Source organism: Ceratotherium simum, chromosome 28, assembly GCF_057802395.1.
Source record: "Ceratotherium simum simum isolate JZ-2026a chromosome 28, ASM5780239v1, whole genome shotgun sequence".
NCBI lineage: Eukaryota > Metazoa > Chordata > Mammalia > Perissodactyla > Rhinocerotidae > Ceratotherium > Ceratotherium simum.
In genome coordinates, this window is record NC_141927.1 from 17,227,855 (window position 1) to 17,249,887 (window position 22,033).

General features: G+C 38.5%; 1 protein-coding gene across 15 annotated transcripts in view; it reads right to left on the reverse strand.

The window, feature by feature from the left end:
* Positions 1 to 19,632, reverse strand: part of SORBS2 (sorbin and SH3 domain containing 2) — a 221,056-nt gene extending 201,424 nt beyond the window's left edge. For 7 of the 15 annotated variants that reach the window (XM_014786269.2, XM_014786274.2, XM_014786271.2 and 4 more), the window contains exon 1: positions 19,089 to 19,631. The gene's annotated coding sequence lies outside the window, so the exon portion shown is untranslated. Of the gene's footprint in view, positions 1 to 19,088 lie in introns of all 15 variants that reach the window. The other 8 variants (XM_087418378.1, XM_087418382.1, XM_087418381.1 and 5 more) reach the window with 2 other exon arrangements.
* Between the last annotated feature and the right edge of the window lie 2,401 nt (positions 19,633 to 22,033).

Consider the following 22,033-nt stretch of genomic DNA (forward strand, 5'->3'; position numbering starts at 1 on the left):
TGCATAAATTCAGCACCCACATAAGAACAAAATATGAGAAATACATTTATGAATACAGTAGATGTTTAAGAAAAAACTTTTCCACATTTCATATGATCATATGTTTTGTTTGTACAGGCTGATATATTCATAAATCGGGCAATTCACCCTCATACACAAAGTATAAATAGATTTTGAGAGTATAAGCTTCTTGAGGGCAAGGACTTCTGTTTGGTTCATATAGTACAGGGCCTAACTCATAGAAAAAGCTTACCTCATGCCAGTGAAAAGTGAATGATGGAAAAATGGATGAACAAAGGCAAGGCCATGTAACATATACTGAACATGAATGCTTTGAGAATGATCTTTAGAATGTTTTTTTTCTTATTTTTCTTATTTTAAATGCCTTGGGTGATCTCTTTCACCCAGTGTGTTAGGACTTCCCTGTGATATGGAATTTCTCATAAACATTAGTGCTCATACTTGCTATCTATCACGCAAGGTACTCTCTTAAAAACGTGAGGAAAATAAGATTGTTTCCTCCCAAAAGTACGTGCTCTCAGAGTGGCCACTCTCTTCTTTAGATCAGAGTGCTACAGTTAACAAAGGGAAATTGTTCAACGCCTAAATAGCCACAAGACACTTAATTCTTTTCCAACTCCAACTGAACTGTATTTGGTTCCAAAGTAGAACTAATCATTCTTAATCCGGAGGTAAAACCATCGCTGCCAGTAAACAGGTCCACTGACACTGAGCACAGAAAGTCAAGTTGGTAGTGATCAGTTTTCCAGTGGTACATCTAAAAAACCTCTCAGGGGTCGGCCCAGTGGCGCAAGCGGTTAAGCGGGTTCACCAGTTCGGATCCCGAGTGCGCACCCACGCACCGCTTGGCAAGCCATGCTGTGGTGGCGTCCCGTATAAAGTGGAGGAAGATGGGCACAGATGTTAGCCCAGGGCCAGTCTTCCTCAGCAAAAAAAGAGGAGGATTGGCAGATGTTAGCACAGGGCTGATCTTCCTCACACACACACACACACACACAAAAAAAAACCTCTCAAATTAAAGTGGAGACAGATTATAACAATAAAAGAGAATTGATACAATATTTATATCCAGAGATGTTTGTTTGTCTTGTTTTTAATTTCTATTGCTTATCATTATAGTATCATAATTAGATGTCTAAATATGATTGGTGCCACACAGTTTTCCTGTGGTCCTCACCTATACGCACCTCCTTATTTTGAAATTTTTGTAACTTTAAGTAAATTTAGAAAATATGGACAACCAAAAAGAAGAAAAGAAAAATCATCCAGAATCTCATCACAAAGAAATAATCATTATTGACCTTCTAGATTGTTTTTTTCTCCCTACCTCTTTTCATTGTTGTGCTACCTCTGGTCTTTGAGAATAAAGAAATCTGGTGTACTCTTATAAATAAAGGTTTCCATAGAGCCTACAAACAAAAATACAGGGAGAATGATAAAATGGGAGTTATAACATTTTCTTTTGGCTGATCTGAAGTTGCCACAAATAGGCAGTTTAGAAAAATGTTAGAGTTCAGCGTTTGGAATCCGGCCGACACAACTTTGAATCCTACCTTCCCCACATGTGACCCTGTACACGTTGTTCAACTTCTAGAGCCTGTTTCCTGTTCCGTGAAATGAGAATAGCCTCATCAGAGTGTTTTTGTGAATAGTCAATGAGAGTTATTTAAAGAATTTGGCAAGCTGCCTGACACAGTATGCATTCAATGAATGGTAGCTATTATTATTATTTATAAGAATACCTACTGTTATTTTACATTCCTAACTAACCTTGCAGATCACAAAGCTCAGCACCACGTGACATGAAGATTAATTTTAGATCAGCCCAAGAAAAACATAATTAAGCAGGTAAATCTATCGGAAAAACATCAGATAATGCATTCTTAAGCGAGTACTCTAGGATTGTAGGATTAATTAAAATTCTTCTCTATTAGCGTAGTTAATGGCAGGATGGCTATTCTTTGGAATTAGGATTTTTAAAAATAATGATCTCCCCCATTCTGTCCTAACATCGTGTTGGCAGTTAATACTCTGCATAATCTGTAACTAAAAGATTAGTTTGCCTTAGTGTGATATAATTCAGTCAAGACTAGAAGATACAGAAGTGTGTTATTAGACTCTCTTAGAAGTTTCTTTGAGTTTTAAGTTAAACTTTAAGCTTAAGAACTAGGTGATTATTGAAAGTCTGGTGGGTTTTATATTAAGAAGTTTTTTTTTTTTTTTTTTTTTTTTAAGACTTTATTTATTTTATTTTTTGCCCCCAAAGCACCAGTAGATAGTTGTATGTCATAGCTGCACACCCTTCTAGTTGCTGTATGTGGGACTCGGCCCCAGGATGGGCAGAGAAGTGGTGCCTCGATGCGCACCCGGGATCCGAACCCGGGCTGCCAGCATCGCAGCGCGCACTTAACCACCAAGCCACAGGGCCGGCCTATATTAAGAAGTTTTAAACATTTATTTATCTATTGTGGAAATTAATTTTTATTTTATGTAATTTTTTTTTGCTCTAGGCCCAGTCAAGCTTTATTATGTCAAGACCTCTGGGAGATCTTCATTTCTCTTTCATCTCAGCAGACTTTTATTTAAGGCATAGTTGTAGTTTATTGAGAGCCAGTTGAGTGTTAGGCACTGTCATGTGTACTTTGCATGAATTATTTCATATAATAGAACAAGTGGTCCTATGATATAGGCATAATATTCTCATTTTTCAGGTACCAAACCTGTGGTTGAAAGATGTTAAGTCACATGCCAGTGGTCACACCTCCACGAGGGCCAGGTCCACGACTGGACCTTACTCTGGAGCTCCCCGCTGACTCCTGCCCTGCCTGCTCCCTCTTTTCCTACAAAATTGGTGGAACTTGAATGCCGAATTGGAGGAAACTTGTCTTTGACAAGGCACACACAAAGGGAAAATCAGTTATGGGATATCAAAATGTTAAAAAGTACTGAATTCACACATTTTTTTTAAAGGAAAAATACTATTATTCAATGAGTTGTAAAACTAAGCAACCAAGAATAAATAACATGAAATTGTTTACTAAATACAATAAGTGGCACTTCAAACTATAATATGGATTTTTACGATAATCAGGTAAAGAAATGACATGAGGCTGGGGAGATAGTGCAGGGAAAGGAGAATGGAGAGAGATGGAGGAGGAGGAAGGACAAACGGGACCAGAGCAGGGGGTGTGGGGTGCACACCAACATTTATGGCTGTCTGGGGCCATCTTGGTGCTTGGTGTTACTCAATGAAGCAGATCCCCAGTTTCATACATAATGTACTACAGGGAAAGTCTGAAATTGATGATTAGTTTGCACGTTTAAGGTAGGGGGAGTTCCATTCACGGAAAGCCATAAATATGAACATGCAAATAATGCATCTTCAAGCATTGTCCTGGAGCTAGAGCTGCAGATGCACCGCTCACCCCAAACTCCCAAGCTATTCTGCTTAGAGGAAGGAATTCCAGGTTATGTTCCATTGGTCTGATGCTCCTTCCCCATCCTCTGAGGAGGCACATCTTTTGACTTCCATGTTGGGATGCTCTCTTACCATGGGAAGAGGTGGGGAAAGAGGGTTTTCTAGAAGGTAGAATGATAATGAGGAGCTGCCAGATCACTACCAGGTTGGGGACCCCATGGGCCCCCTCGACATGATGCAGGAATCCAGGTGATGATATTCTGGCCTGACTGAGGTCCTACCTGTGTGGGGTGTGTGGGAACGGTACAGCAGGACTCATGCATTCCAAGCACCCAGGCTGGGGAGATGAGACTTTCAACTCCAGCCAGAAAGAATGGCTGCCAGTAGTGATAACCCACAGTAGCCCCAAATCATTAGTCATCTTATTAAATAAATTAAGTTTAATTCACAAAAAGCAATAGCGTTCATATATAATACATAAAAATGCAAGTTGTGTGTAGAGTTGGATTGATGAGCCTGTGACCTGAGCATTTGCACCTGACTCTGCACTTACAAGGGCCAGGTGCTGGGTTTAATCCCCTGTGGTCCTCATCTTGAAATTATTAATAATTCTGTGTGTGTGTGTGTGTGTGTGTGTGTGTGTGTGTGTGAGGAAGATCAGCCCTGAGCTAACATCCGGTGCCAATCCTCCTCTTTTTTGCTAAGGAAGACTGGCCCTGGGCTAACATCCGTGCCCAACTTCCTCTACTTTATATGGGACGCCGCCACAGCATGGCTTGAGAAGTGGTGCGTCAGTGCGCGCCTGGGATCTGAACCTACGAACCCTGGGCCGCTGAAGGGGAGTGCGGGCACTTAACCGCTGTGCCACTGGGCCAGCCCTGAAATTATTAATAATTTTTGAATAGAAGGGATTGCATTTTCCTCTTGCACTGCGCTCTGCATGTTATATAGCAGTTCCTGGTTTTATAAAATTTCAACACAGATAATCAACGTTTCTTGAAATTTTTGAGACTCCAATCTCACATCCCACACACTTAAAAGATAAAAGATCAAAGTCGGGGGCGGTTATGGCAATTCCTCCCTCTCTCCTGCCACTGCACAAGCTCTCTTTGCTTCTCCCCCACCCCCTGCCGCCCCCCAGTGTCCCTGCATAAGCTCCCCTTAGACTTTTATTCTGGTTACTCTCAAATAGACATCTCCTGCACAGGCTCTGAAGGTCTATAGCTATGCTGTCCAATATGGCAGCCACCAGCCACCGGTGGCTATTGAGCACTTGAACTGTGGCCAGCTCGAATTGAGATGTGTTATAAGTGTAAAATATACACTATAGATACAAAAAAAAAACCAAAAAACAATGTAAAAAATTACTATTTTTTATATTGATTACTTATTAAAATCAGAAGATTTTGGATATAGTGGGTTACATAAATATAAAAATTGATGTCAGCTATTTCTTTTTACCTTTTTTAATGTGGCTGCTAGAAAATTTAAAGTTCTATATGTGGCTTGAATTTACAGCTCAAATTATATTTCTATTGGCCCAGACCCCTTTTTTAAAAAACAACGCTTGGAACTATTCCACCTAGGTGTCTTACTTGCATCTCCTCCTCAAAAAGTCTCAAACCAGGGGCCAGCCCAGTGGTGTAGCAGTTAAGTTCACACACTCTGCTTCGGTGGCCCAGGGTTCGAAGGTTCGGATCCCGGGTGTAGACCTACCCACTGTTCATCAAGCCATATACAAAAGAGAGGAAGATTGGCACAGATGTTAGCTCAAGGACAATCTTTCTCAAGTAAAAAGAGGAAGATTGGCAACTGATGTTAGCTCAGGGCCAATCTTCCTCACCAAAAAGAAAAAAACCTCTCAAACCAATTTCACTGTCTTCTCCCTTAAATATGCTTTTTCCAAGACAGAAACCTGGTAATCAAACTATGTCCCTGCCCCTACCCTCAAATGAATACTATGTACTATTGCTTCTATCTCCGTAACTTCTCTTGATTCCAGCGCTTTCTCTCTAGACCTATTGTTCTTTCCTAGCTGAGCCTTTGAACCTTTCTTCCTGTAATATGTACTATCCTCCTACGTGACCCCCTGAATTTATTCTCACCCCACCTCAATTGTATTCTTTCCCCAGAGTAGATGTTTTATAACGGAAATATTATTATTTCACTTTTCTGCCTGAACTCTTTGAATGCCTTCTCATTCAGCTGAGTGTGACACAATTACGCCACAATCTGGCTCTGGCGCTGGCCAATTTTACTTTCTATCTCTGCATGTCGGGCACCCAGCATTCCAACCATACAGAAAGACTCTCAGTCCTTAGAACACGTCCTTCTCACCTCTGTGATTGAGCACATACTGTTCCTGGGTCACAGTGAGCTGAGCACATTCTGAGGTGAACACCCAGCTCTTCTTTCCCCCAAACGTTTCCTCAGTGATGCCTCAGGAGCTCCTCCACAAAGTAGATTCCGAGCGTGTCATACACCTCTGTCAAGGTGATACCACACTGCCTTAGAATCGCCTATTTTTAAGACTGCTTAGCAGTCACTGTTTTCGACACATTACAAACACTTAGAAGAGTGGCTGATACGTGGGAATCCTGACTGAATAAATCCCTCTCTCTTTACCCCCTGTGCCACCACTTTAGTTCATGCCTGTTTTTCTCTTGCCTAAGATACGGAAACTGTCTCTCTGTACCCATTTCTTGCTCTCTTCATTTGATTTGATATGCTGTTACCAGTTATATCTTCTTTACGCACAAACATGAGCATTATTTTTCCCCACTTAAAGAAACTCCAATGGTTCTCCTTTCTCCTAAGAAATTAATCCAAACTACTTAACGTGAGGCTGATCCTGAGGCTGATGATAAAAATAGGTGTGGCTACTATTCCTTTGGTGCTTCTGATGTGTCAGGTGCTATGCCAATCACTTACAATAATCTCATTTAATCCTAACAATAATCCTCAGAGGTGAATGCTATTACCTCTGCTCTACAGGAAGTGAAGCAGAGGTCTAGAGAGGCCGAGGGCCCTGCTCCCGAACGCTCAGTTAGCAATCACAGAGCTAGAAATGGAGTCCAAGTTCGTGTGACTGTAGAGCCTATGGGCTCACCCCTCACCACACCAAGCCCAGTTCTCCCTGCTGTTCCTACATTCCAGACCCACCAACCCATCTTCAGTTTCTTTCCTGCCTCGTTTATTTGCACACGGTGTTCTTCCCATCTACAACCTCCCCCTTCACCTTGCACACTTCTGAGATTGTCCAGGCAGATCCTTCACGCCCCCCTCTGAGGCTTGCTCACCTCTGTCTTGGTACCTGTGATGCTGTGTGATCATTAACTTCCCCTCCCTCATCCCTGAAGACCGTGAACCATCCTCAAGAGCGAAGATTCCGACTAGTCACCACTGAACTCGCACAGCCCTGAGAATCAGAGACGCAAAGCACTTCCCTCTCTACTTAATTTTATATAAAAATGATTGATAACAACCCTTGCTAACACTTCTTGAGCACTTTCTACATGCCAGACCCTGTTATACACACTTAAGACAAATAATCCATTTAATCTTCACAAAACTCTTTGAGATAATTTATCTTTTTGATCCTTATTTTTCTCAAGAAAATTAAGTTAGTAGTATTTATAACTTCAACAGAAAAAAATAACTTTTGCTCAATACCAAACTCCACAAAATAACTAATGTTGGCCTAATATACTGGCGGTTGCCAATTTGCATTGTTTCTTCCCAACAACTGCATTTAGACCAGTAAAATCTCATTTTTTTTTTTTTTTTTTGGTGAGGAAGATTAGCCCTGAGCTAACATCTATTGCCAATCCTCCTCTTTTTGCTGAGGAAGATTAGCTCTGGGCTAACACCTGTGCCCATCTTCCCCTACTTTATACCTGGGATGCCTGCCACAGCATGGCCTGATAAGCGGTATGTAGGCCCACACCCGGGATCCGAATCTGCAAACCCTGGGCTGCCGAAGAGGAGCATGCGAACTTAACCGCTGCACCACCGGGCTGGCCCCTCCTATCTTTCTTTTAAACAAAGAAATAAAAAATTTAGTATTTGTTTTTAAAACTTATGAGTGAAGACAAATGCAAAAAAACTGGTGAAGGCAGTTTAAACATTTTGACCTAAGTACACTTAGCAACCACGTTCAATGGTTGCTGAGTGTTTTTTTTTTTTTAAAGTTTGTTTTAAAAAAAAGCTTTTTTTTAAAAAAAAACTACGTATGTTTTGAAATGTAGATCTTTTACTGTAGAGTGGCTAAAAAGACATAATTATAATCGTTTATTAATTAAACATGTTGTAATCAGAAAAATGCCTTTAATAGAGGTAATATATAATATTAATAGAGGTAATATATTCTCAAGCTATATACAGTCATCAGTCCATTCCTATCGTGAATTAGGCTATATCTGAGGTCCTGATTTGTTCCAGAGTTTGCTCGCTTCTTCCTGATAGCTAGAAAAGTATTTCCAGCTGCCTACTAGGCACCTTCACCTAGATGTTTCCAACAAATATGTCAAGTCCTACATGTCCAAACGTCTTCTCTCTCATATAAAAAAAACAAAGCAAAAAAGGTCTCCATTCCCATTTTGGTTAATAGCATCACCATCTACCCAGTTACCTGATCCCCCTCGAATTCCATATCTTTTAACGCCCTAAATTGATCAATTGTGGGATGAGCATTATGGAGGCCCTCTGAGATTCATGAGTCTTAGATTTCACACCCCTTTCAGAGGTAACTAGGATCTAACCACAGAGCAACAGTAGCAGTGTCCCTTCCAAACTCAAAGATGCATGGCTTTGGAAGTCTTCAGAGGACTCAGATTAAGTAAGTGGCCCACACGTTAAGAGGAGAATCATACTATAAATTTCTAATCCACAAACCACTAACATCAACAATAGTGGCTGACATTTATGGAACCCTTCTGCATGTCAGATGCTGTGCTATATACGATATACAATATATGTATCTTTAACGCTCGGTACCATGCTTACGCTCATTTTGGAAGCGGAAACCACAGCTCAGGGAAGTTTGCACCTTGGTCTGCTTCACTGCAGGCAGGTCTCAGAGCCAGGACTCCCACCCACAGATGCGTTAGTCTGAGATCCATGCTTGTAAACACCAGCCCCCAGCCTATGACATACCACTTCCTATTAAAAGACTGTTTCAGAGAAATCTCGCCTACATCGGACATTCAATGTCATAGTAATTTATATGAATAATTTTTAAAATGTGCCTTTAGACATTTAGAGCCCAGCCACAAAGAAGGAGTGAGTGTGAGGCGGTGTTCTTCCCGATACGCCCTCACTCCTGACTCTGGCTCCACCAGCTTTTGTTCCATCTTTTGTGCCTCCTTGTTGATTCTGCACTGTGAGCAGGAAAAGGTTCCCATGCCACCTCACATGCATCCCTGGACCTTACCCCTACCTCGTGTGCAAGGCCTCCCATTGGGAATTCCCTCACCCTGCCTTCCAGCTCTCAGAAGTTGATCCATTTATTCAGTTCTCTCTGGTGCTCCCGTGGTCCCAGTCTCCCCCACTCCCTTTGAGGCTGGGCTAGCCCTTGTCCTCGGGTCTCCTCTCTGCTGTCCTCTCTGGGGTCTTGCTCCTGGAGTAGCCCCACTTGCTCTAGTACCTTTCTTCTCTCCTGCTGGTGCCTCCCCAACGGCTATGAACTCAGGCTAAGCTCTTTGCTGATACCAACAAATTTCTTCATTTCTCTCCCTCCTTCCTCTTTTCTTTCTACTGTCTCAGCTGGAATATTCTCCTTTTATTTCTTAGTTGTAGGTGTTGCTTCCACACCCTTAAAAACATACTCACTCCTGAATCTTTTGATATACCTTTATCCCTGCACTGGAATGAAATGCTCCTCAAAGTCAGCAACTAATTCATAAAAATAAAATCCGATGGGTCTTTCAACGAACCTCAGTTTCTTCTTTTCCCATGTAAAATGGTGATGTTAGTACATACTTCACAGGGTTGTTGTGCAGATTAAACAATTTATGTGAAAGCAGTGAGCGGGTGCTACATAAATGTTAGTTGAGTAAAACAATTCTTGATGCCTACAAAGCTTGTTTTTCCAAGCTATTGTCAAAATCCCACCTCATATAAGGCCTAATTCAAACATCATTTTCTCTAAGTCATCTTCCCTGATCCTCTAAGAAATCTCCCTTCCCTGAGCCAGTTATTACCATCTTCTAGGACTTTATTTCTTGAGACAATTAAAGAGTTTCTACATCTACATTGAATGATAGTTACTTCCGTGCATATCTTTTTGAAAGAATAAATAAATGCATTGATTATATCTGCCTTATAGCACTTTATCACCTTCCGTCTTCAGTTATAGTAATTAGTGTTCCTGTCCTCTCTTCCACTAAACCGTAAACTTTTTTAATGGCTTTCTGACTCATTTTCTTATCTTTTTGTTCACCCTAAACACATAGTAGGTCCTTGATGGGTGTGCAATAAATGAATGATACGAAAACTCAAAAATTATTTTTAAATATACAATCACAACTTTGACATCTATACTTGGGTCTGGTCTCGCCTTAAGTTGTGCCCAGAAGTTAGGATCATTCATTCTCTGCTTTCCCTATCAAAGATATTTCCTATATTTCTCTTATTTCCCATATCAGATAAAATTAGAAAGGATATGATCAGCTAACTTATATTAATATACCAACAGTTGAGACCACGATCTTTAAAAGTCTGGAAAAAAGGAGAGTTAGAGAACTTGTCAGTGTATGGGCAAGCCCATCTATGGGAAAGGGTGAACCCAGATATTCTAGTCTACTTGGCAGTTATGAACTCATGGTACTGACGTGTTCGTTGGGCAAATATAGTTTGATGATAGGCTTAAAATCATTTGTCACCTGGCATTACATTTGCCAGATGAAATTCTGATTTTATTCCCCAAAAGAACACAGTGACCAAAGGATAATCTGACCTTTCAGGAAGTGACATTTCTCAACGTCAATCCACAAGGGGCCATTCTGTCTTGTTCACCAGATAAAATACTCTCACCCTTTGAGATGCCTTAGATAGAGTTTGTGCAAATTTCTCAAAAATGCTTTACTTTTGGTTGGAAATCAGAAAATGTGAATTTCACAATACTTTTCCTAATTTCTACTGAACTCAAAAGCTCTTTTGGTTGAATGACTCCGTCCAACAACAAATACTTGGAGGAATAGGGTCCTTCTAAATCCTAGTCACTAAGCTCCTCTTCTCTCCTCCTCACAGGCCTTATATGGACCATGGAAACCCAACACCACTTCTCACAGGCTGGGTTAGAAGCGGAATGCAGAAAATGCCTGAGGAATCTGGGAAAGAGGCAGTTCATGAATGGAACATTCCACAGGAAACTTAATTTTATGATCACAATCTTTGAGTTCTTGACAGTTGCAAAGTCAGATACCACTGCCAAAAAGCACGAGCCAGAGTTTTGAGGGTATGTTTTCCCAATTCATTCCAAAGGAAGCAAAAGTTTAGGGTTTAAAATGATTATGATGAATTAATACATCACATAAAAAATATAGATCAAGTGAATTATTTTACCAGAGAACTGTCAATAGGAGGCAATGAAAAGACATTTGGGACTCTGGATCAAAAGGAAGGTATTTTTCAAGATAAACTAGCTTATTTACAGCTTTGATTATCAATTGCTTTTACATAAAATGAGGGTGATGGAACTCCTCTCTGCTGCCAATACCTCTAAAAATTAACTAAAAATATATTAAAAACACTTTATGCACTTTAGAAGGAAGGCTTTTTTTTAATTCAAGAAAAAAGTCATATTAATTATTATATAAATCAATCAGTTATATTAGTCTTATAAAACTAAATCTATGGTAGCAAGGAAGTCAGTGATATAATCAGCTTTCAGACCACATAGAAAAAGTCATGTTTCTAAATAAAGTCAGTGTCAAAGAATTCAGGATATATTACCAGTCATCTGAATTATTGACCTAAGAAAGCCCTTTTCCCAAAACAAATATATTTTCAACAAATGAATAGTAGTTTTTCTGGTAAAGGAGATAATTAGGCTTTCCCACATTTCTATTGTTTTCTTGATGGTCGGAGATAGCTAACATAAAGTTAAGTTGTTCGGGAGATTAAATTCTGGGGAAAAAGTCTATAGTGGTTTAAATGAGCCACATCATTTTTGGTTGTGTCATGATTTCCTCTTGAGGAAGTTTGATGACTTAAAAAGGATTACTCTGACATTTAGCCTAGGGTTTTACAAGAAAAGCATGTTAATCAAAAACAAACAAAAAAACTATAACAAAATAAAACAAACAATAATATGTGGACTGAATTAATTTGCTCATGATGGTTACAGGGAATCACAGTTTATTTTACTTTGACTCCATCACTTTTCCTTCGTGTAACTTCCTTTATTCGTTGACATTCGATCCAACAACCCACTTGGGCTAATCAGCCAGCCATCCCTCATTTATTTGTGGCCATATCCAAGACAAGATGATGGGGTAAAAACAGAAATAAAACACTATTTCTCTCCCATCCAGTTCACTTTCATGTGGAAAGATTAGACACGTAGAAAAACTTCATCAAAATGAGATAACAAATAATATAATGCACAAAGTGGTATGAGAGCATCTAAGAAGGAGCAACTAAATGTGTTGTTCATTAAATCCCTCTTTGGGAAATAATTTAAGATCACATGTAATACTTCTGGAAAATTCCACTTAAAATATGCTTACAAGTTTTGGGATTTCCCACATCCTTTATTAAAAATTAATATATGTAAAGCTCTTGGGATAATAACTAACAGAGTAAGCTCTATATAATTTGTTATTATCAATATCTTTTGGATTGAATAAATCGAATAATTTTTTCTGTAGTTTACTGAAATCTAACCGTTCAAGTTTTTATTGTTTTCTTGAGTTTAATCAGAGCAAATATTTTGATTGACCATATAAGATCTTCCAGCTCTTATGGTTTTAATGATCTCCCAAACTAATACCTTTTTTCATCCTGAATTCTCTATTTATCTTCTAAAGCCTTAAAATAAAGATCTTAATTCTTTTAACTCTAGGTTTAAACTTTTCTCCCTTATGCTTATTTAAAAATGAAAAATTTAACTCTTTAGTGTTGACCATATTGCTTGATGGATGTGATGGTAACCAGAGGCTTTAATAAGGTTAAGAGTAGGGGCCGGCCCAGTGGCTTAGTGATTAAGTTTGCGAGTTCTGCTTCGGCAGCCTGGGGTTCGCCAGTTAGGATCCTGGGCGCAGACCTGTGCACCGCTCATCAAGCCATGCTGAGGCGGAGTCCCACATGGAGCGACTAGAAGGATGTGCAACTATGACATACAACTATCTACTGGGGCTTTGGGGAAAGAAAAGGAAAAAAGGAGGAAGATTGGCAACAGATGTTAGCTCAGGGCCAATCTTCCTCAAAAAAAACAAGAAGAAAGTTAAGAGTAGAAATCAATTTTTCTTAAAATCATTTATTGACTAAATGATGTGTTACATTTGAGCTTTATCTAAGCTTCTGGTTATATTCCTGTTTTATATCATTGTTAAAAGATAGTGCTTCTCACCAGGAAGACTATATTTTATTTTTAAAAATAGTAGCACTTGCTAAAATTTTCATCCTTTTTTTCCTCTCTTTTATTTTGTGATTTCAAAAAAATCAGAACACTCGTAAGTTACCATTTTATCTCTAAATTCAAGCAACATCTTCTAATCAATGTGTTAGCATTAGCACAATTCTGGGGGGAAAACTGATTACTGTGATTCATTCATTCATTCAACAAATACTGACTGAATATTTAATATATTGACCTGTTTGCTACGTGCCTACCATGCTCCAGCGGCTATTCTAAAGCAAGCTGAGTTTTCCCCGTAACTTTCATTCTGCCCAAGCAAACTATAACTTTTCCTGTCCTATTGCCCCTCACCACTCTCAGAACCTCCCTTTACCTAAACTGGTTCAAGCTGGTCCTTGAGGTATATGGAACAACACAAGTCTTTTCACACTGTTTCACACTAAGTGGTTATAAAGTTTTTATCTTCACTACTAGTAACGCTATCCTACACATTGAGAGGCAAGCTCTTTTAAAAGTGATTTATCCCCACAGGATATAATACATAGTATTTACTATACTGCAATTAAGTATCTGAGAGATTAAGTGTCCTTTCAGAGAGTGCCCAAACTGATCACCAGACGACACAGTTAACACGAGAACAGCTAAAGTTCTCGTTGTCTAATCTCTTTTCCTTTGTGAACAGTAGCACAGAAAACTGAAATCATTAGGGGTGAAGCCATCTTGATAATCTACAAAATAGGCAGGTCACTTTGAAGCAAGCAAGTGTTGCTTTCTGAAACTGTTTGGGTTAATAGTGTAAAGCATAGGAAAAGCTTAGGAAGTGCTAAGATTTGGTATTAATACAACCCAAAGAGGCAGAGGTAGCTGACTTAACATATGGAGGATGATTCTCCACACGGTCGAAAGCTTAAGCATGTTTCTTTTTATCAACAAGGCTGCTGTCTCTACACATGGTCACCTTCTTAGAGGACCAAATGTCTCTGAAAAAGCTAACTACCCCCAACTAGAAGTAGGTACAAGGGCTTCAACTTTTTAGAGGAGGACAGAGTGAACGTTTATACTAATACATTTTCTCCCACATGGCCCAAAATCCCTTAGAATGTCTCATTTGCATATAGTTTTTCGGTGCATTCAAAAAACTTACCATTCTTCATGCCACTCCCTGCTTGTACTCTTAGATTTTAACAAGCGCTGCAGCTCTTGGTTAGAAGGCTATTTTTGCTATAGTTTTTTGAAGTGCTTATGGCTGATCTTAAAACCACATTAGTCTCTAAAGGATGCCGAATTGAGTAGAACATCAGAAGATTGGAAGTCTGAGGGGTTTATGCTGCCCCTCACATTCAGTCGTTCCTGAAAAAATTTACTAGGGAAAGAAATCTATAAAGAAGAATTATCTCTACATTGATTGGACTAATTCTCCCACTTAAAGCAGAGGATAGGATTCATTATAAGAAAGTATTTTTGATACACAATTTACGCCCACTATTGAGAAAACATCTCAAAGGAAAGCTAGAAGATTGATTGTCTAGGTTAATAAAAAGTCTAAAACTTAAGAAGTAGGCAATAGTACAAGAAAACAAAAATATCACTGAAATATTCATATAATATTTTTTATTAAAAAATAAATTTTTCTTAAATTATAACATGAATCTAAAAAGAAATTAGGAAATATAATGAGAACATTACTAGATTTTTTTTTCTTAAGGTAGGAAAATTTTCCTTGAAAGTGAGACTTTTGGTTAGACTCAGGAAAAGGGAAAACTTTCTGGACTTCTTGCTCAAATAATGCTGTTCTAAGGTGCAGAATTAATGCTGGATCTATGCATACCTGACCTGTACTGGGAAGAGGAAACCACTGCCTTTTGGGCTAAATTTCCTAGTTGGTAAAATAGTGCATTTCTGTTTTGAAGACTAGGGCACAATAAAGTTAGTATTAGTTCTATGTGAATATGTCATGTTGTCAAAATTCAAAATAAAAACCTGTCTTTGCTGGTTCTGTGTTATTTATTCAAATAAGATCATCTTAATTGAGCATAAGCTGGAATGAGAGTTCTTATTTGTCAATATTTAGAACTCAATAGTTAAGTGTTTCTTCATAACTAAATGTATATGTCTTAACTTTTTCAGAAGTAATGTAGATAAAGACATTTGGAAAATCTCTGTAAAACTCTTTGCAGTGATAGTTCAGAATTTAATAGACATCCATAATTAAATTATTAGTTCGTGGAACTTTTAGAAAATTATCTAATACAATTATATATTACAATACTTCATTATAAAACGCAACAAGAAGGCACTCATTTCATTTGAATTTCAAATATAGTAATACATAATTTAGGTCTTCAAAATAATATATAACTTACCTAAAATATAAAGTATTAAAAATGATGCACAAATAATTTAGACTCATATTTCCTGAATTCTAATTACTATATATGGTTTAAAATAATTGATTAAACATGATTAGTCTCTAAGACAAACAGAACTCATTTCAACTTAAGCTATTATTGAATTAGCATGCTATACGTTCAAATCAGCTGGAGGATAGCCAAAATAAACTTTTACAGGACAGCATGATAATTAAAAGTTGCTATTTATCTTGTTTTTATTATATAATTCAATGCTGGAATATAATATAAAAATATCTAGAAGTAGGAATTTAAGTGGTTTCCTAAATATTTTGTTTTCTAATTCCAAACATTTGGATATTTTAAACTTCCTAATCTTTGCTACTTTATGTACAAAAATTAATTACAACTTTTGGTTTCAACATGGGCATCTTGGAGACAATGGATTACATATTATTACATCTTAATAGAATTCCCGATATATTCTTATTTTTTATTACAGCATTGTGGCAATTTTTCCATTAAAAAGCTATAAAAATTTAAGCTTATTTAAAAAAATAATAATGATGCCATTTAATATAGAAAAAGGGTGGGAAGTCTCTATACCCAAAAGTATGTCTGTATCAAGAGAGATACTAACAGAATATTCTTTCCCTCATTCAGGAACTCAAGTTGTAGGGAAGTAAAATGTAAATAGTTATTATCAGTAACTTTTCAGGTTTATTTAGGAAAATGAAAAGAAATTCTAAAATTGTAGACTTTATTTCAATTACTTGGTCTTTTTCCAGTTCATGACCTCTGCTTTCTTCTGGCTTCAGTATGAAAAATAGTTCCATAAGTATCTTCGTTAATAATCAGCTACTAATCACCATCAATTCAACATTAATTTTAAGTGGCCTGATTTTAGAGCAAACTTCTAATAGAAAAACTTACTCAACTTATTTTCATCTAAAAATGTTATAACAGCTGTAAATAGAGAAACAGCATCTTCTAGATACTAAAGCTTTCAAAGCTGTTTTTGTTTAAAATTTATATGTTATAAAATTTTCCCTCAGAAAATTCTGATAGCCTATAGGGTTTTATAGCTTTTATCAAAGGATGATCCTGAAGCCATCCTTTCATATCAGGGAAATTAAACCTTCGTTGAAGTTTTTAAATGCTTTGAGTTTCTCTGATGAAAGGCAGTATAATAGATAATAAGACTTCTATTTTGAGAGCAAGCCTATAATTACAGTAACTAATAGGAAAATAGTGAAGTCCGAGGTTCCTAGTACAATGTCTGAATGCCAAGTTCTAGACACTGGACAAAGTACATTCAGAGGTCAGGAAGACTCTGGAAGGCTGTGAGCAGAGACAAATGCAATATGGTGCAGTAGACAGAACTACAGACGTAAGATCCAGATGGAGCCGAAGGAGAAGGTGAGGCAGTGTCTGGGGAAACATCCTAGCTGCATTTTGAAGGATGCATGACAGGCGGCTGCCACTGGGGGAGATTTGAAGAAAAAGTCTATACAAAGAGGACTGGCTTTGCAAAAGTTAGATACAGTGCATCTGGGAAATTACAAAGTATCTGATATTGTTAGCAGGTGATCTGGGAAGTGGCAGAAAATAGGGTACATAAATAGACAAAAATCAAAGTGCATTCTTGAAGGACAGGGATTACATCTCTGCATCTGGCTCTCAAAATTGTTGAATTAATAACTATGTAGATGTGTTGTGCACCAGTGCACTTAGAATGCCAATCTTTCATGGCCTATCACTTCAAAAGGTTATTAATGTAGGAAAAAAGAACACAGGTATAAGTTTGTGCATCCCTCCTCCCTTGGGGTAAGGCTCCTGTACCACATGGTGCCACGACAAAGGCAGCAGGGCACGGCAGGCAGGTGTGCCTTAGGCATTTCCACTCCTTGTTCTTTTAAAAGCCCCCCAAAATCGCTTTCTTGCTGCAGGTCTTTTCACTGTGTTAATTTTAAGAATTTTGCAGTGCAAAGCTCTGAAGGGAATTAAATTGGAGAGAGACTTTTTCTACTTTTCTTTCCACTATAACAGAATCACTCCCTTGGCTGATATTTTTATTTATAGAATTTGACTCACGACTAAATCTGTTCATGAAGCTTTCCTTTGAAAGTTAAACATAAGTGAAGTACAATGCTGTCACGTCATCATTTTATCCCATACAATGTCTCACACGCACAAATAGGCATATTCCTATTTGTTTTTATCAGTAAACATATGGACACGATTATCTAGACTGAGAAGGCTTAGTCTGCATCTTTATATCTTGAACATTGGTGACATTTAGTACAGAAGTTTTGAACAATATTCTCCCTACACTTTATAATTCTCTTATCTGAGGGCATACTGCTCTATCTGTGAAACAGGAGATGCATGCTCATATGTAGCCTGAATATTATATTACACTTAAAATTAAAAAGCGACTCTCATGTCACCTATATTTTGGGGAAAAATCTAGCAAATAGAAATATATTACTTAGAAGTAGATCTCAGATATGATTTAATCTTACATTTCATGGTATTTCACTTCTTAGTAGATAGAGGTTTTTATTCCAAGTTTTCAACAAAGTATTTTTCATTAAATATTTTCAAGAGCATTGTAAATATCTGACGTTTCTGGTAGACCAACAATAGAACTGACTTAGGTAAAGCTGAAATTTTGCTGAAACAGAATTTAATCAATGTTTGGTCATTTTCTTACCAGGATTTTGATTTGACTGACCAATTTCAATTCACAGTAACAGCTTTGTGCCTAAGAGACTATAAATCAAAGAAATACTCACTAAGGGGCAATTTCTACTACAATTCAAAGTCTGTGTTATTATCACAAAGCAACTGACAGCAAACATCCTCTGCAAGTATGAGTGTATATTTGTAGGAGGTGTGTGGTGTTTTTGGTTTCACTCTCTCTGAAAGCTATCTGCTTGTGAGAAAAATTGTGCAATAAAAGAAGTTTTGCCACCACATACTATAGCTTTGCTGGAAATCAATGTGGAGATTCACTTCCTTTCTTTCCCTGGATTCCGAGCCGGGGGAGCACAATGGGGGTGTTGTGCTCTGGGCTAGCGTGGCATGCAGGATACTTGGAAAAGACGTGTGAACTGCTTCCAGTATCTACACTATTTGCTTTACAACTACCCTAAATGAAATCAAACAGCACACCAAGATTCTGAATTCAGAAGAAGGAAGTGCGTGACCCACCAGCTATAATGACCTACACAGGGAACAGAATTTCTTAATTTAAGCGTATACATGGTATGTGAAGAGTTAAATCATTTATAAGGCTTAAGAACAAATGCTTCACAATTTTCGAGCTGCCGATTTTCCATGCAATTTATGTCAAAGTGCGGTTAGTAAAAGAATCCATTGTTTGTAAGGGAGAAAGGTTGTTGGTTACCAAGACTCTCCAGAATGACCAGCCATCACGGTTTGTTAAAACAGTAAATATTTATTTTAAACCCCAAGGCATATTAGTAATGTTTTTTATCATATGATTTCTAGAATGTAAACTCACGGAAACAACTCTATGTCTCTGACACTATTTTGTGGAAACGTGTGTGTGTGTGTGTGTGTGTGTGTGTGTGTGGTGTGCATGCGCGCGCGCTTCCTTGGTAAAGCCAGATCACACATGAATGTAAATCTTTTAGGTTAAGTTTTGCTCCAAGTTATTGTTAGGCTGTGCTTTAAAAAAGGCAAAAGAGCTTACCTCTGTCAGTCAAGTGGATACACAGGGACCTCCTTCTCAGCCTTGGCCTCAGCGTGTGGGCAGATGCTCTCTGAGCCAACAATCTGTTAACAGGAAGCAGGTAAACCCGAGCGCGTCAGCCTGTGTTACAGTCCAGTGCCCATCGGAGCACGCACCTGCTACTTCAGACCTGCCGCTCACATGCAGCAGCCACACACAAGTCCAGTGTTCACAGACGGTAACACCCTCCTTTCGGGTCACTATTCTTCGAGTAAGCAGCTAGAGAGCTGCTGAGACAATATTGCAGGGAAGGCTTGCCTTCCCAACACAAAAACCTTTTCTGCGGTCTGATAGCAGATATGCAGCATTATCACTCTGCATTCCACTTTCTCAAATCAGCTCATAGGAATAGCAGTCAACAGCTTGTCCAAACGGCAGCTTGCAGGCACGCGTGGCTGGAAGAATTGTATACTAACATGCCCATTACTTCTCTCTTTTCTGAATAGATTTTTCAAAAATGCTTCTTGCAGGGTAAAGGTCAGCAGAATATGCCCCACTGTTTTCCATAAGTAAAATGGCTGGTCCTCCCAGCGCTGCTGCAGACAGCTCATTGGGTTCCACTGGCTTTTCGTAGTCATAGCAACAACCAACAGACAGACTTAGACAGCAAGCATGGCCGATCATGTGCAGCGCACCAACACAGCTTGTTAATTTCTTTTCACCACTCATCATTTTTTGAGGACGGTAGCTTCTGTCCTCCTTCTAAATATTTCACCCATAGTACAAGTGCTCTGAGTTTTCAGCTTTCAAGAGAAACTTTTGTTATATGAGCCTGTGCTACATGTGAATTTGAGAAAGGGAAGCCCCTCTCAACAGATAGATTCGGGTCTATCCAGGTTAATAACATGCAAATCGCTGCAGAGGCACTAATTGGAACCATTGTCAAAACAGGTTGTACCTTCCCCTCATACAAAAAACGTAAGGGGGATTGGCAAATGTGGGCAGTTATACTTTTTGATTTTAAATTATAATCTTGCAGCCACTAAACTGAAACAAAGTCCTTATATGTGGCCAAAATAACAACCAAATTAGTTAGGATATTTTAATAAGATGTTACCTACAGATTCCATTTATCTAACTATTTTAACACAGTTTTTATGTACTACACAATTTAAAATAGGATTTTAAAAATTCCTATTGTTTACTAAGGCAGAAAATGATTCTTTAACTGAATTATAATTTATTTGTAGTTTAAAAATACTTAAAAAAATCCAAACCAAATTAAAAATCCTTTGCTTTAAACATTGCCTCCAAGACAAGAATAGTTTTACTTCCTCAGATGGATCACACACCATCATTCCTTAAAATTTCACCTCTTCAGGGAATTTCCCATGATTAATGCCATTAACCATTTACACCTTCTGCAAAATCTCCAGTCTTGTCTTTAATATTGTCACCAGTCATATTCTATTTGGTACATATGCAAGACACCATCCCATTTATTTTTCTTTCTAGCAACCTGTTTGAAATAGTTGTGTTAACACTTCGGACTTCTAAACATAGATGCTTCCTTTGTTAGTAGTCACTGATTTAGTATTTTGTAGGTATTGTGTTTCCCTACCCACATAGGCACTCTGGCCTTCAGTGGCAATTCCCCAACTTCAGTATGCATAAGAATCCTGTGGATGCAGATTTGGGGATCCCATTTCCCTTTCCTCTCCAGTGAGATTCCCATTTGGGAGGTTTGAGCCAGGCTCAGGGTTAGCATATCTACTGAAGAAAAGTGGGTGGGCCTTTCTGCTTGGTACAGTCTCACCGTTTCATATTGTTTTAAATCTGCTCACCTGTTCTCATTTATGTGACCTTCTCTTAGTTATTTTTGACTTTGCTGCTCCTGAACTTGCCCCTGCCTTCAATTTCAGCCTCATATTCTATTCTTTACTCCCCATGTTTCAGTAATCATGAATTACATCCTATTTCTTGCTTCCTTGCCTTGCAACTGTTCGTGCTATCTGAAAGCTTCTCAACCGGACCCCATCCCCCAGGCACCTTTTACCTCCATCCCAATCTGCCTCCTACTTTATCTTTCAACACCTTGCTCAAATAGACCACCTCACTAACGACACTCCAGGTAGTTTGCAGTGGGGGGCAAAGAGTTTGACCTCCTCTGTGCGTCCACTGTCCCTGGGATCTGGATCAACTATCACACACTCGTCCTGCCCTGTTGACTTAGTAGCAGTTTTCCTTTCATGTCCGACTTTCATGCTGCTCTGTCAACTCCCCAAAAGCCAACCTGGTCCACGTCTCATTTGTCTTCCATGCTCGGAATATTCTAATTTCACAGTACATTTTGAATGAGGACCAAAACTCCTGTCTGAACAGGTGCTGAATGACTGGATAGTGTGAGGGCTGTGTTTTAATTCACCTTTTCAATTTCATACATTTATCGACTTACTATAACTTCAGAAGAATTTAAGTGATTTCAATTAAATGTTGGCATGTTAAAAAAGTTATCAAGAAACATCCTAAGTTCATTTTGTGTTTTAGGGTGGCTTTTGTTTTCATTGTATGTCTGAAAATGTCTTTATTCTACCCTCATGGTTGATTGATTGTTTAGCTAGGTATAAGACTCTTGAAGTCATTTTCCTTTGGGATTTTGAAGGCCTTCTTCTTTTATCTTGTATCTTCTTGCCCTACTAAACCTCAAGCTGCCACTCCCCCGAAGAAGAGAACTGGAAAACACCAAAGCTGCACAGGACCAGAAACTGGAAAGCTGGCAGGAACTGAGACTAATCTCTGTGCTCCCATGGTGTCTCTCACGGCATCTTTATTTATCGTTATATATCACTCTGTGCTGGGGCTCTGTTTTTTCTATGATCTTTGGCTTCTTCACCTGCCCCTAACCCCTCCCCTCATAACTAGCTGTCATGGCCCCTCAGTGTCAATCTGGTCCCCTGGCTCTGTTC